This window comes from Acinonyx jubatus, chromosome E4 (genome assembly GCF_027475565.1).
Source record: "Acinonyx jubatus isolate Ajub_Pintada_27869175 chromosome E4, VMU_Ajub_asm_v1.0, whole genome shotgun sequence".
Classification (NCBI taxonomy): Eukaryota; Metazoa; Chordata; class Mammalia; order Carnivora; family Felidae; genus Acinonyx; species Acinonyx jubatus.
In genome coordinates, this window is record NC_069395.1 from 9132668 (window position 1) to 9144348 (window position 11681).

Here is an 11681-nt window from a genome sequence, read left to right on the forward strand (position 1 = left end):
GGTCATGATCTCATAGTTCATGGGTTTGAGCCCCATGTCGGGCTCTGTGCTGACAGCTCAGAGCCTGGAGCCTGCTTCCGATTGTCTCCCTCTCTCTCTGCCCCTCTCCTGCTCGCTCTCTCTCTCTCTCTCTCTCTCTCTCAAAAATAAACATTAAAAAAGCAACGGTTTCATTCAGTCCGGTTACTTCACCCCCCTGTGATATTTGCCACCATGGACCCCTCTCCCCTTGAAATTCTCCTCTTGGCTTTCTGGACGATACGCTTTCCTTGTTTTCCTCCTCCCTCCAGGCAACTCCAGTCTGGACTCTGTGAGCTCATCTGCTGCTACCTGTCCCACGAGCATCTTCCACAGAGCTCCCGCCTTAGTCCTTCTCTCATGTTCCATCCTGTCCCTGAAAGGCCTCTGTGCTGTTGTCTAACTTCACCTCTGTGCAGGCAGCTGCTGTAGAAGGCCGTGGTGGGGCGTTCAGGCTCTGAAATCAGAATGGGCTCAAATTCCAGCTCCACCCGCTGCTGGGCAAGCCAATGTTGGACAAGTCACTATATCTTGATCTTCCTCACATGCCAAATGTGTTTATAGGGTTGTTAAAAGGATTTAAGGTGAGAGTTTGTACAGAATCTGGCACATCCTAAGTCTTCAGTAAATGGTAATTATTATTAACCAAAATGTGTAACTGGAAATCTAATCTCTCTCCTGATGGGCAGGTCCATACAGTCAGGCGTCCCTGGGCCAGATCCCCCGAAGTCAAAGCGACTACACCATTTTCTCACCTCCCACAACCCTTTGTTACAAACATTCATCCAGTCGTCCGAATCCATAACCTAATGGGACTCAACCCATATCGCTCCCACCTACCTCCCCCCCAACATCCGTTTCTCATCAAATCCTATAAAATTCCAAAGGATTCAACATGGCATAGAGCGCCCATTGTTATCTCACCTCCACTTCCCCGTCCAAGCTCATCTCCCACCCCTCCCTCTCCTGCCCCATATATTTACACATTCTGCCCCTGCTTCATACGAAGGTACTTACCATTCCTTGCAAACATCAAGTAATCTAATATAAATGTCTTTACACGTTTCTTTCCTCTGCCTGAAATGTCCTTCTTCCCAATTCCCACGCCCAATCTATTTGCCTTTAAAGACTTGGTTTGTGGCATCTCCCTGTAAAGCCTTTCCTGGCCACCAGTGGGCAGTTCAATGCCTTTCTCTCTGCTTCTGTAACAAAGTGTGTGCCCCTATTGTGGTACTCACCACACTGGGATTTTGACTTGCTTGTCTCTCTTCTCCAGGAAACTGTAAGGAGCTTACAGGCAAAAAAACATCTTATTCAGTGCTTAACTCCCCTCTCCCTGATCAGCACGCAGAAGGTCCTTAAATGATTTCATATATTAGTGAATAACTGAACAATCCAACAAAACAAGATAATCCTAGATGCTTCATGTTCCCCCCCTCTTTTGTCAGCAGGGTTAATCATAAAATGCATGTAGCTTGACTTCAATTCAGAAGTTTTTTCTGGTGTAGTCCTTGCCTCTATAACAACCAATAGTTTTCTATCCTATTACCCAACACACGTATCTTTTAAAGCTAATGGTTGGATTTTATTTTCTTCTTCGTGATTTTCCGCATTTCCCAAATGTTGTTCTCTTGATCCATGCCAAATCAGTCACCTGACAAAAATCAGGAAATGTAAAGGAAAGTCTGAAAGAAGTCTAAGTCTGCAAGTGTGATCAGACTCCCTTTAATTCAAATAGTCGAGTAACGAGGAGCCTAAAGATTAGTATTCAGAAAGCCAAACCGGCATTGTAGTGGGTGTTGGGGGGCAGGGGCGTGTATGGCAAATTTCAGGTGATGAGATACTAAAAGAAAAAAATAAAAAGCAGAATATTTTTAAAGCACATCCTCCTAATTCAAAGATGATCCCCTAATAAGGGGATGAAAGTGATAAAGTCACTTCCCAGTGCTCACAGTGAACCTACAGGACCAGCATTGGATGCCCATCAGCCTCCCAGACTCCTGCCCTGGACCCACCCCGACAGACACGTTGACTCTGGACCTGAGCAGTCTCCCCCAGTGTCTGAATGAACAGCAGCTCTGTGTCCTGGCCTTCCTCTCACATTCTGGAAGCTGCCATTGTACTCCAGAATCCTAGACTTTTTGATGAAAAGCTCCCTCTCTTCCAGGTTGAGGGAATGAACCGCAGATAATTGGCAAAGCACAAAAAAAAGGAAAACTAACCCTGAAGACCCAGCAGCTCAGAGATCAGTGGCTTAGACAATGCTACCACCCATTGGCCAAAAACAGAAGTACTGCTGCTCTTTGTGGGGAGTCTGGAGTGACTTAATGGAACATTTCACGTGGATTTGGAACGGACAGTAGCCGAATTGTTGTTGCCATCATTACTGGTGCCTCAGCAATAAGTTTCTGATATTTATACCATAATCACAACAGCAGCAGGCCTATGATTCAGCGCTGCATCAGAAATTGAGGTTCTGGGAATGCAGAGCAGGAAATCCGTTCAGACTTTAAAAGAAGGAGCGAAGGGAGATGAGCAAAGTGCCCTAATGGGAAAAATAGATGGAGTCAGAGGCAGACAACACCCGGAGACTTCCACATACTGCACACTGACCGCACGAAGTACAGTCCTATAAGGAATCTAATTTAATCCCCACTAAAATTCTGCAAGACTAGCGCTTTTGTGCCCATTATTAAAGTGGGTAAGGGCCAAAGAAGCTACAGACGTGCATAAGCTCACAGCTCAGACACAGCAGGGCTGGTCTGAACTCCATTCTACCTGTTCTGTTCCCAAAGCCCATTCGGATTCCATCAGACCACAACGACCTACTCTCACTTCTCAACTTATTTAGGGCAGACACTGAGTCTACAAGATTGTTTTCTTCTTGTAATCACAATCTCCTGCTGGGGTGTTAAAGAGGCAATGTTTTCGGTTTAAAGGTTAGATGTTGAACAGAGGAATGCACACTCTTGGAAATCTGGTGCCAAGGAATCTCTGTATCCAGAGGAACTCTTTTTTTTCTTCCCTCTCTCTCTTTCCTGCCCATTTCTCTCTCCCCTATAAAATCCTCCGCCTAACTACAGATACAATCTCAGTTTAAAGCTGCACTGTCCAGTCCAACAGCCACTAGCTACATGCGGTGACTGAGCATTTGAAATGTGGCCAGTCCAAATTAATATGTACTCTACATGGACAAATACATACTGGATTTCTAAGATTTCATACAAAAATAAAAATACAAAATATCTCGTTAATGATTTTTATAGTGATTACATGGTAACATGATATTTTTGATATAGTAAGTTAAATAGTTATCACTAAAATAAATTTCACCTGTTTCCTCTTTACTTTTCAATGGGACTACTAGAAAATGTTAAACCACAGATGCAGAAAGCCCTCCATTTCTACTGGCTAGCACCTATTTAAAGACACGCAGGGGCACCTGGGTGGCTCAGCTGCTTGGGTGTCTGACTTCGGCTCAGGTCATGATCTCACGGTCTGTGAGTTCGAGCCCCAGGTCAGGCTCTATGCTGACAGCTCAGAGCCTGGAGCCTGCTTCGGATTCTGTGTCCCCCTCTCTCTCTGCCCCTCCCCTGCTCATGCTCTGTCTCTCTTTATCTCAAAAATAAATAAAAACATTAAAAAAAAATTAAAGACACGCAAACATGCTTTTGTAAATAAAGACATTTCATACCTTAATTAGTACAAGGTAAGAGCATGAAACCAAAATCTATTTCTTCCTCAGCTGATAGAAAACTACCACCTGATGTTCAATTAAGACAGCTATAATTATTAACCAGGAGTTTCACGTTGTGAAGAAACTAATGAAGCCAGATTTGCTCTGATTGTGTGTCTTACGGGTGACTGACTTGTTCACTAATTATCCCAAAGTTTTTATCCTGCAAACTGCATTAATAATAGTGTAATTTATATTCTAGGAGCATGTGCCCAATAGGGCTCAACAAAGAACTTCACATCTTATGTCAAGGAAAGTAGGGCTGTTACCAGTGTTCCTAAAGCTGTGGAATCATCTCATCCCTGTTGAGCTCAACACCTTCAAAGTAGAGGGAAATCTCATCGTGAGCAAGACCAGTCATACCTTAAAAGGAAAGCAATTCAGCTTCCAAGGTTCCCTCCAGGCTAACTGACTAAGGGTTCTTGGCAGCTTTTCCTTATCTCATCAAAAAAAAGCAACAACAACAACAACAACAACAACAACAACAAAAACCCTGGAGGGATGCCTGGGTGGTTCAGTCAATTAAGCATCTGACTTCGGCTTGGGTCATGATCTCACCATTCATGGGTTCAAGCCCTGCATGGGGCTCTGTGCTGATGGCTCAGAGTCCGGAGCCTGTTTCAGATTCTGTGTCTGCCCCTCTGCTACTCGCACTCTGTCTCTGTCTCTCAAAAATAAATAAATAAATGTTAAAATTAAAAAAAAAAAAAAAAAAACCTGGAGAAAAATGGCCTTAGAGAAATCGACAAGCCAATGAACTCCTAAAAACAAGATATATTCAAAGTTCCAACCAAAGATTTATAGGACAGGTCTAGTCAATGGCTCTCCAGGATGAGAAACTACTGGTGCAAACCACTAGGAGTTCCCTCCTGCACAGGGCCCTCAGAACAATGGTGACTTGGGGGGCACCGAGGTGGCTCAGTCGGTTAAATGACTGACTTCGGCTCAGGTCACGATCTTGCAGTTTGTGGGTTTGAGCCCCACATCAAGGCTCTGCACTGACAATATGGAGCCTGCTTGGAATTCTCTCTCCCTCTCTCTCTCAAGATAAATAAATAAACATAAAAAAAAAAAAAATAGTGACCTGGGACTAGAACATCAGCAAGGGTGAGGGCCAACAAGAATGCCCCCTGCCTGCCCAACAATTTTGAAGAGCCTCCTCTTGCCTTGGACCAGGCTCTGTGTCCATCGTGATGCTGAGTTTCCAGACAGGGGAGGCTGGGCTAATTGATTTCTCAAGTTCACCTTCAAAACCAGACTCTGATCCTCTGGTCTCCACAGAAAGGAACACACCCAACAAGTTAAATTGAAGTAAAAAGAAATACCCTTGGCCTGAGGTCTCCTAGGAGTCCATTTGAACAGTGCACAAAGCAAACTCAACAGAGATCTTCTGCCAGCTCTTCTCAATTTTCTCTGCTATGTGTGATATTTTCCATGGATCAGACCAGAGATGTTGGTTGTAAATGATAGTCAGATGTTTAAACAATTTTGTTGCTGAAACATGATAATTTCCAGAAGCCCCCTTTCTATACATGGTATCTCTGGGTGAGACCCACCACAAAGAAAATGACTTGTACAAGAAGAATGGCAGAAGATCTGGAAATTAACCAGGAAACTGGACCACAGCATGCCTCAAACAAAACAAAAAATCATATTAATAGGAAACAGGCCAGTTTTTAAGGGTCATGGAAAGAATACACACTGGGTTCTCGGCAACTGGCTATGTTTCAAAGTCAGTAACCTCCAACTTGTCAGGGAGGATTGTGGCTAATGCTGCGAAAGACATGTGCTGAAAGGTTTCTAGTTGCCCCTAAATTCCTGAATTTCTAGTCAGGATATCATACCACACATGTGCAAAACAGAAAAGTCTGGTAAATTTTAAATGGTTCCTGCTGTAAGTAAACTCAATATATAAAATTTTAACTTATAAAATCAATACATTAGGAGGTAATCATCCATATCAAAAAAGAATTAACTTCAACCTCTTTTTAAGTAAATTTTTTCCTATTCAGATATTAGGTTGAATCACACAAAATTGCCAGTTTTTGACTATTTTGACCAAATAAAACCAAAATCCTGGCAATCCCGTGTGGTTCAATCTATACATTTCATTACTAGAAAAATTTTAAGGGAGAACAAGGAATCCCTACAATTTCAAAATAGAGATTTTTAAAGCACTTCCCAAATAACAATTCAGTCAACAGGAAAACATTTTGTCCAACGATTTCAATTTTGATCTACATAATTTTTCAGTAACATACCTATACCCTGTTTTAATCTGAGTATTACAGGATGTAGTCAGTGATCACCAAGAATCTGGGGAATAAATTTGGCAATGCCTAAAATCATAGTAATAAACTCCACATTTGTATATTTCTACATTTCAAAGTAGCTTTAATTGAAATCAGTCATTAAGCTACATCCCTAAATCTTTTGTGAAACTGAAACAAAGATGGAAGAAGGAGGGGGGGGGGGGGGGAGAAGGAAAGATGGACTAATTTTGATTATCAGAAATTTACACATCCAAATGAGGCTTGCGTTCCAAGGCGTCCCCATGGAACACTATGTATCCCTTCCCAGGTGGCACTATCATATTGCTCGGAATGTTTCCGGAATTACTCTGGGAACTGCCTTCAAATCTGCATAAGAAAACCAGTATATTACTCAATAGTCCTATTTCTCCTTTTCCTTCTTGCTTTCAAATTCCAAACTGGGGTCGACCACTACTAACCTTATTTCACAAGCGTGGATCCAATTGGTTTTGGGTTATTTGCTAAATAATACATCACCTGTCCAAACCCGTAGAACGTACAACACCAAGAGTGAGCCCTAATGTAAATTATGGACTTTGGATGATGATGATGTTCAATACAGGCTTATCAACCATGACAAACGTACCCCCTGGCGAAGAATGTTGCAAATGGCGGAGGCTGTGCACGTGTGAAGGCAGTGGGTATATGGGAAATCTCCACACCTCAACTGCGCCGTGAACCTAAAGGTGCTCTAAAAATGACAAAATCTTAATTTTAAAAAAATGACATAGGAATAAAATTAAAAACCGCTCTTAGGAATGGGACATTTGTGTACACTGAGGATACCCATGTGCCCACATTCCCTGGTTGTCCCCTTATCCCTCTTCTCCACCATCAGTACCCTCCACCCTCCGAGGAGAAAAAACAGGTGTGTTGTCTTTAAACCAAGGCGATTAGGAATGAGCCACTGGGGAATGTCCCTAGGGTGGCCAGCCCCAGTCCCACCTAGTGACTTTGGTGTCTTCCTTCACTTTCTGCCTCTACTGACGCATGGGCACACTGCACAGCGTGATGGATTCGTGAGGGAGCCTCTCCACGTGAGAATAACTGCCAACGTTTTCAGAGTTTACTTGAACAATTACAATGACCCATAAGCGAAAAATATTTCTTACGTCCAAGTCAAAGCAAGTGGATGTTCTCTTTGGGGATAAAGGCCAAGAGGTAGAGCTCCTCTCGCGGACAGAGAGAGGCGAAGGAGGCCATCCCATCCCCGCGTGCGAAGGGCGTGAGGGACCTGGGGTCTAGGGGACCCTGGCAGGCCCGGCCCGGGGCTCTGAGGCGCGAGGCTTAGCGTTCTCGCCCGCCGCCAGGATCCCTCCAGCGCGCTCACCCGCGCGGTGGCCGCGACCCTTTTATAGACGCGCGAAGAAGCTGTCCAATGAGCTCAGCCCTCTCTGGGGCGCCCTCCGTGTTCCACCAATCAGACGCTGCTACGCAAGCCCGAAGCTGATTGGTCAGATTCCAGGGGGCGGGGTTGAGGAAACACCCGGGCGGGCCCCAGGTGGGAGCGCTCTCGCGGCGCCTAGAGGAGGGAGACTGGTGGTGAATGGGCGCTGTTCCAGTTAGCGTAGGGGCCCTCAATCAGGAGGTCCTGTGCGGCGAGAGCGGTTTCAGGGGAACCCGAGGAAGAGAGAGCCCCCTGGCGGGGTGCTGGGATGTGGGAAGGGCCCGCGGGCCCCACTCCTGGCTGAGATGGCCTACACCAAGTCTCCGGCTTGCTCCCTGAGGCAGGGAAACGGAACAACCCAATAGTTAATTCTGATAATAATAACAATCGTCCCTGGGAGGGGACAGTTGCAGCAGGTCATGTGAAAGTCTGTGATTGTGTGGGCTCGGAGTTTTCCGAGTTGAAGAAGGAAATGCTTGGTTGTTTGTTTGTTTGTTTGTTTGTTTTTCAAAGGAGGAAAATACTGTCAGCAAAACAGTGAAGGCAGTCAGCTGATTGATGTTCTGCAGGCCATTGAGACCTCCTAAAAGGAACGAGGGCTTCAGGAAGAAAGGTTGGACAAAGATAACGGGGGATAACAAAGTGGAAAGAAGAGGGAAGTATTTGAAAACTCTAGAAGAAGAAAGGGAACAGGTGAGTCAGAAAAAAAAAAATAGAAGAAAATGAAAAGTCTCTAAGGCTATGCTCGGTGGGTACCTCACCGTGTTTTCTGGCCCGTCCTCAGGATACCTGAAAAAAGAAAAAAGAAAAGAAAAAAAAAAGCTGCTTACTTATGGAGAGAGCTGAGGCTGATCTAAGTTAGTGCTGCCCCTGAAAATCCAGGAGGTGTGTTTGTCAGGCTCAGGGTTGAGTCAGGAGGACCCAAGCATGCCTGGGTGACCCGGCAAGAATTCTCATCCATCAACATTCAGAGTGTGTACCGTACTGTCCTCAAGAAGCTTCAGAACAATCTCAGAACACGGTCAATCCTTTATTAGATTCACTTGAGTTTCTTCCATCAAAGGTACCTGCCAAGTGGCACTGTGCTTCTAAGCCCTGCAGACCTTGTCCTTCTTCTGAAAGCATCCTGTTCTGGGAAGAATAACAATGGCGGGTTTTTTTTTAAGCTCCGCATGTGTGACATTTTTGTACTTTGCAAAGTACACTCACCCACTCCCTTCTCTTCTGACACTGTGTCTCCCCAGATGTCCCGTTCCTGCGGAGGCTTTGTGTCCATTCCCCCAAAGTCACATCCCCTGGCTCACATCCTTATATTGTTTTTACTGCTTCTCCAAGCTTGTTTCTGATTTCCACAGAGGCTGCTGTGATTCTGAGCTTGCTATATATAAAATTACTTTTCCAGGAACATTATTAGTGAAAGGAAAGATCCCTCTTTTCCATTATGGAGATACACCAGTGCTACTTACCTCTTAGTCCTCTCTTATGAAACCAGCTTTGCTATAATTAACTTTCACTTCCTTGAGCAGCTCTGCCCAGTCACTTCTTCATTTGTTCCTCAGGAATTTCTTGTTTCATTTCTGAATTTCAAGAGGCTGGGACCTGTCTTCATTAGGAGTCTAGCATCTCGTTCTTTACAGAGCTCTCAAATTGGATATCAGAGCACAGAGCGCTAGAAACAGCAGGCTGGCTCTCTTTAATTTTCTAACAACTAATGTGACAGCTGTCTAGCTTCTAGTGTTTCCTGACTCTTCCTTTCCCCTCTTCGTGCAGCTGACCCACCTTACTGATGTCATTCTGTTAGTATTTAGATGAATTATGCCGCAGGTTTTCAAGCCAGTTGAGGATACAAGGAAGACCGTTAATGTCTAGACCTCAGGTCTATTGGCCTTAGATCCTAGTATCATTTCCCCACATGGACAGGTTGGTGGCGCTGTTCTTTGATTTCACCTCGTATCCATGTAAATGGCTCTCTGCCTGCTAAGCCTTCGGGAGGAAAGAATCGAATAGGAATTACCTTCCCCAACTCCAGCTCTTCCGTCCTTTTTTTAAATGTCCAATATTCTGGACTCCCCCCCCCCACACACACACACACACACTTATTCCTGAATCAGTATATTCTGAGTGTTTGGAAGTGAAAGCCTTCCCTTAAAAGCACCTGGTCAGGAGACACAGCTGCGTAGGGCAGACTACTCTAGAAACAATATGGTACCCAGAGGAAGCCCCCGAAGTTCACAGGCAGGTCTGTACCCCATGTCCTAAGCCGAGTGCAGGTTTGAGGGAGACTGTGCACACAAGGGGTCATCAGCACAGGTCCCACCTGTGGCACCTGCTGTCTGGGAGACTCTAAGGGACTTACTCAGCCTCCACCTCTTTGTCTGTAAAAGGGGCAGAATGGAACCAACTTCATAGTGTTGCTGTGAAACTTAAATAGGCCAGTCATATAAAGTGCTTAAAACAGGACCTGGAATTAGAAGTGCTCCATATGTATTAAGTGTCATTATCATAAAGCCATGATCCCACACCCACAATGGTGTGCCGCCCCCCGTGAGCGTCTCTGACAGAATCGTTCTCTGGGTTCGGACAGTGAGGCGTGGGACTTCTCACACGTCTTCTTTTTGTCGACACCAAATGAACAAACCTTTTAGAATCTCTGAAAGTAAGAAAGAGAGTTTTATTTCAGCCCAAGTTAGGACCGCTGCCCGGAAAACACATTCTTCACAAGAAGGAAAGTGCTCTGGAGCATCAAGAGTTTTGAGGGGGTTATAGCCTTTTCACATCTTGGAGAAGCTCAAAAGACTAGAGATTAGCATCTAGGCAGGAGTCATGGGTTTTATCATCAAGGAAAGCAGGGAGCGGGAGCCGTGATCGCTATTTCAAGGACAAGATGGTTTTCCTCTGGGCTACTTTTCACAAAGCAGATGTACAATGCATGCGTGGTGGGGCCGGAAATCAGGCTTTGGGTTTGAACGAAGTTTACATACAGTCATGTTGACTTAGAAAGACATCTAAAACGGCTTCCCTTGTATAGATCAGGCCTCTAAAGAGGTTTTTTTTTTTCTCTCACTACTTTCTTGCCATAGGAGGTACTTGGTGTCCAGAAAGCTTTTGCTTAAACTGTAGGGAAAGCATCGGAATCCGTTTTCCTTTCTACTACAGTACAAGGGTGCATATGAATCGTCACCACTGATGCTGGAAATTCCCCCACACAAGTTCCTCTGTGACCTATCAGCAGCAGCAGCAAAGACATGCACGCGTCCCCCATTTGCTCCCCCGTAGCTGTCAGTGTTCCACGACCAGATGCTCCAGTGCAGCCAAGGGCGCGGTGGACGCAAAAAAAATCAGTGCCCTGAGAGCCACCACTGAAATTAAGTGTTGCTTGTGGGCACAAGTCAAGTGACTTTCTAAGGGGCGGGGTAACAGGAACTACCAAGCGAATGAGGTGGAGCGTTTGACGGGAAGTGACACAGTGGCCACACGGTGGCGCAGGATGATGAGCGACTGACTCCGTTCTGCACGAGGGCCCATCATTGATGCCCTTGAAAGCTCTCTTTGCAGACACTCGTGTCTTCTTCTGCATTCCACAATCTGCGGCCTTTTCCCCGCAGTCCCTCTTTGCTTTCGTAATGTCCCAGCTCCCATGGTTACGATGGTGGATTCCTTTTCTCCGGGTTGACCCTGATTGCTGGCTGTACTCGGCAACCCCCTGCTTCTGGAAAGCGGTTCCTCCAGTGAAATCTGCAAGACCAGTGGAAGCTGAGCAAGGCAGGGGGCAGCCCGCCCCCCTCCTCCCCCTCCCCCCTCATTTCACCCATCAGGTTAGGGTCTGGGAGTGCCACTTAAAGCTGCTGGCATGTTTTATGTCACCTTCACAAATTTCCTGAGTGGCGTCACCCTGAGTTTTTCAGATGATATGATCTTTTACAGAGGACAGAGATGTGGGCATTGAAATTGGGAAAGAACCACCAAACCACCAGGGGCCTTCTCTGCAAAGCCCTGGGTACTGTCCCACTCTGGAAGGAGGCAACCCTACATGGCACCCCGAACTCTGCCTTGATTGTCCCCACATCTGGGTGGATGAGGAGCCCCCCGGGAGGCTCGGACATCTCGAATGGAGAGTTATCTTCTTCCCCGTCTTCCTGAAGCCTGTTGTAGAAAGTCCCTGCTGGCTCCAGGAACACGTCAGCCACCACACCTTTGCCGTCTACCCTCTTCAAAACTCAGTTTGCGT

At 45.6% G+C, this 11681-nt stretch overlaps 1 long non-coding RNA gene across 5 annotated transcripts in view; it reads right to left on the reverse strand.

The window, feature by feature from the left end:
• Window positions 1-10561, reverse strand: part of LOC106965573 (uncharacterized) — a 45126-nt gene extending 34565 nt beyond the window's left edge. For 4 of the 5 annotated variants that reach the window (XR_008293261.1, XR_008293259.1, XR_003425753.2 and 1 more), the window contains exons 1-2: window positions 7012-10561; window positions 6653-6757 (exon numbers count right to left, since the gene is read on the reverse strand). This is a non-coding gene — a long non-coding RNA (uncharacterized LOC106965573). The remainder of the gene's footprint in view (window positions 1-6652; window positions 6758-7011) is intronic. The other variant, XR_008293260.1, reaches the window with a different exon arrangement.
• Window positions 10562-11681: the final 1120 nt, after the last annotated feature.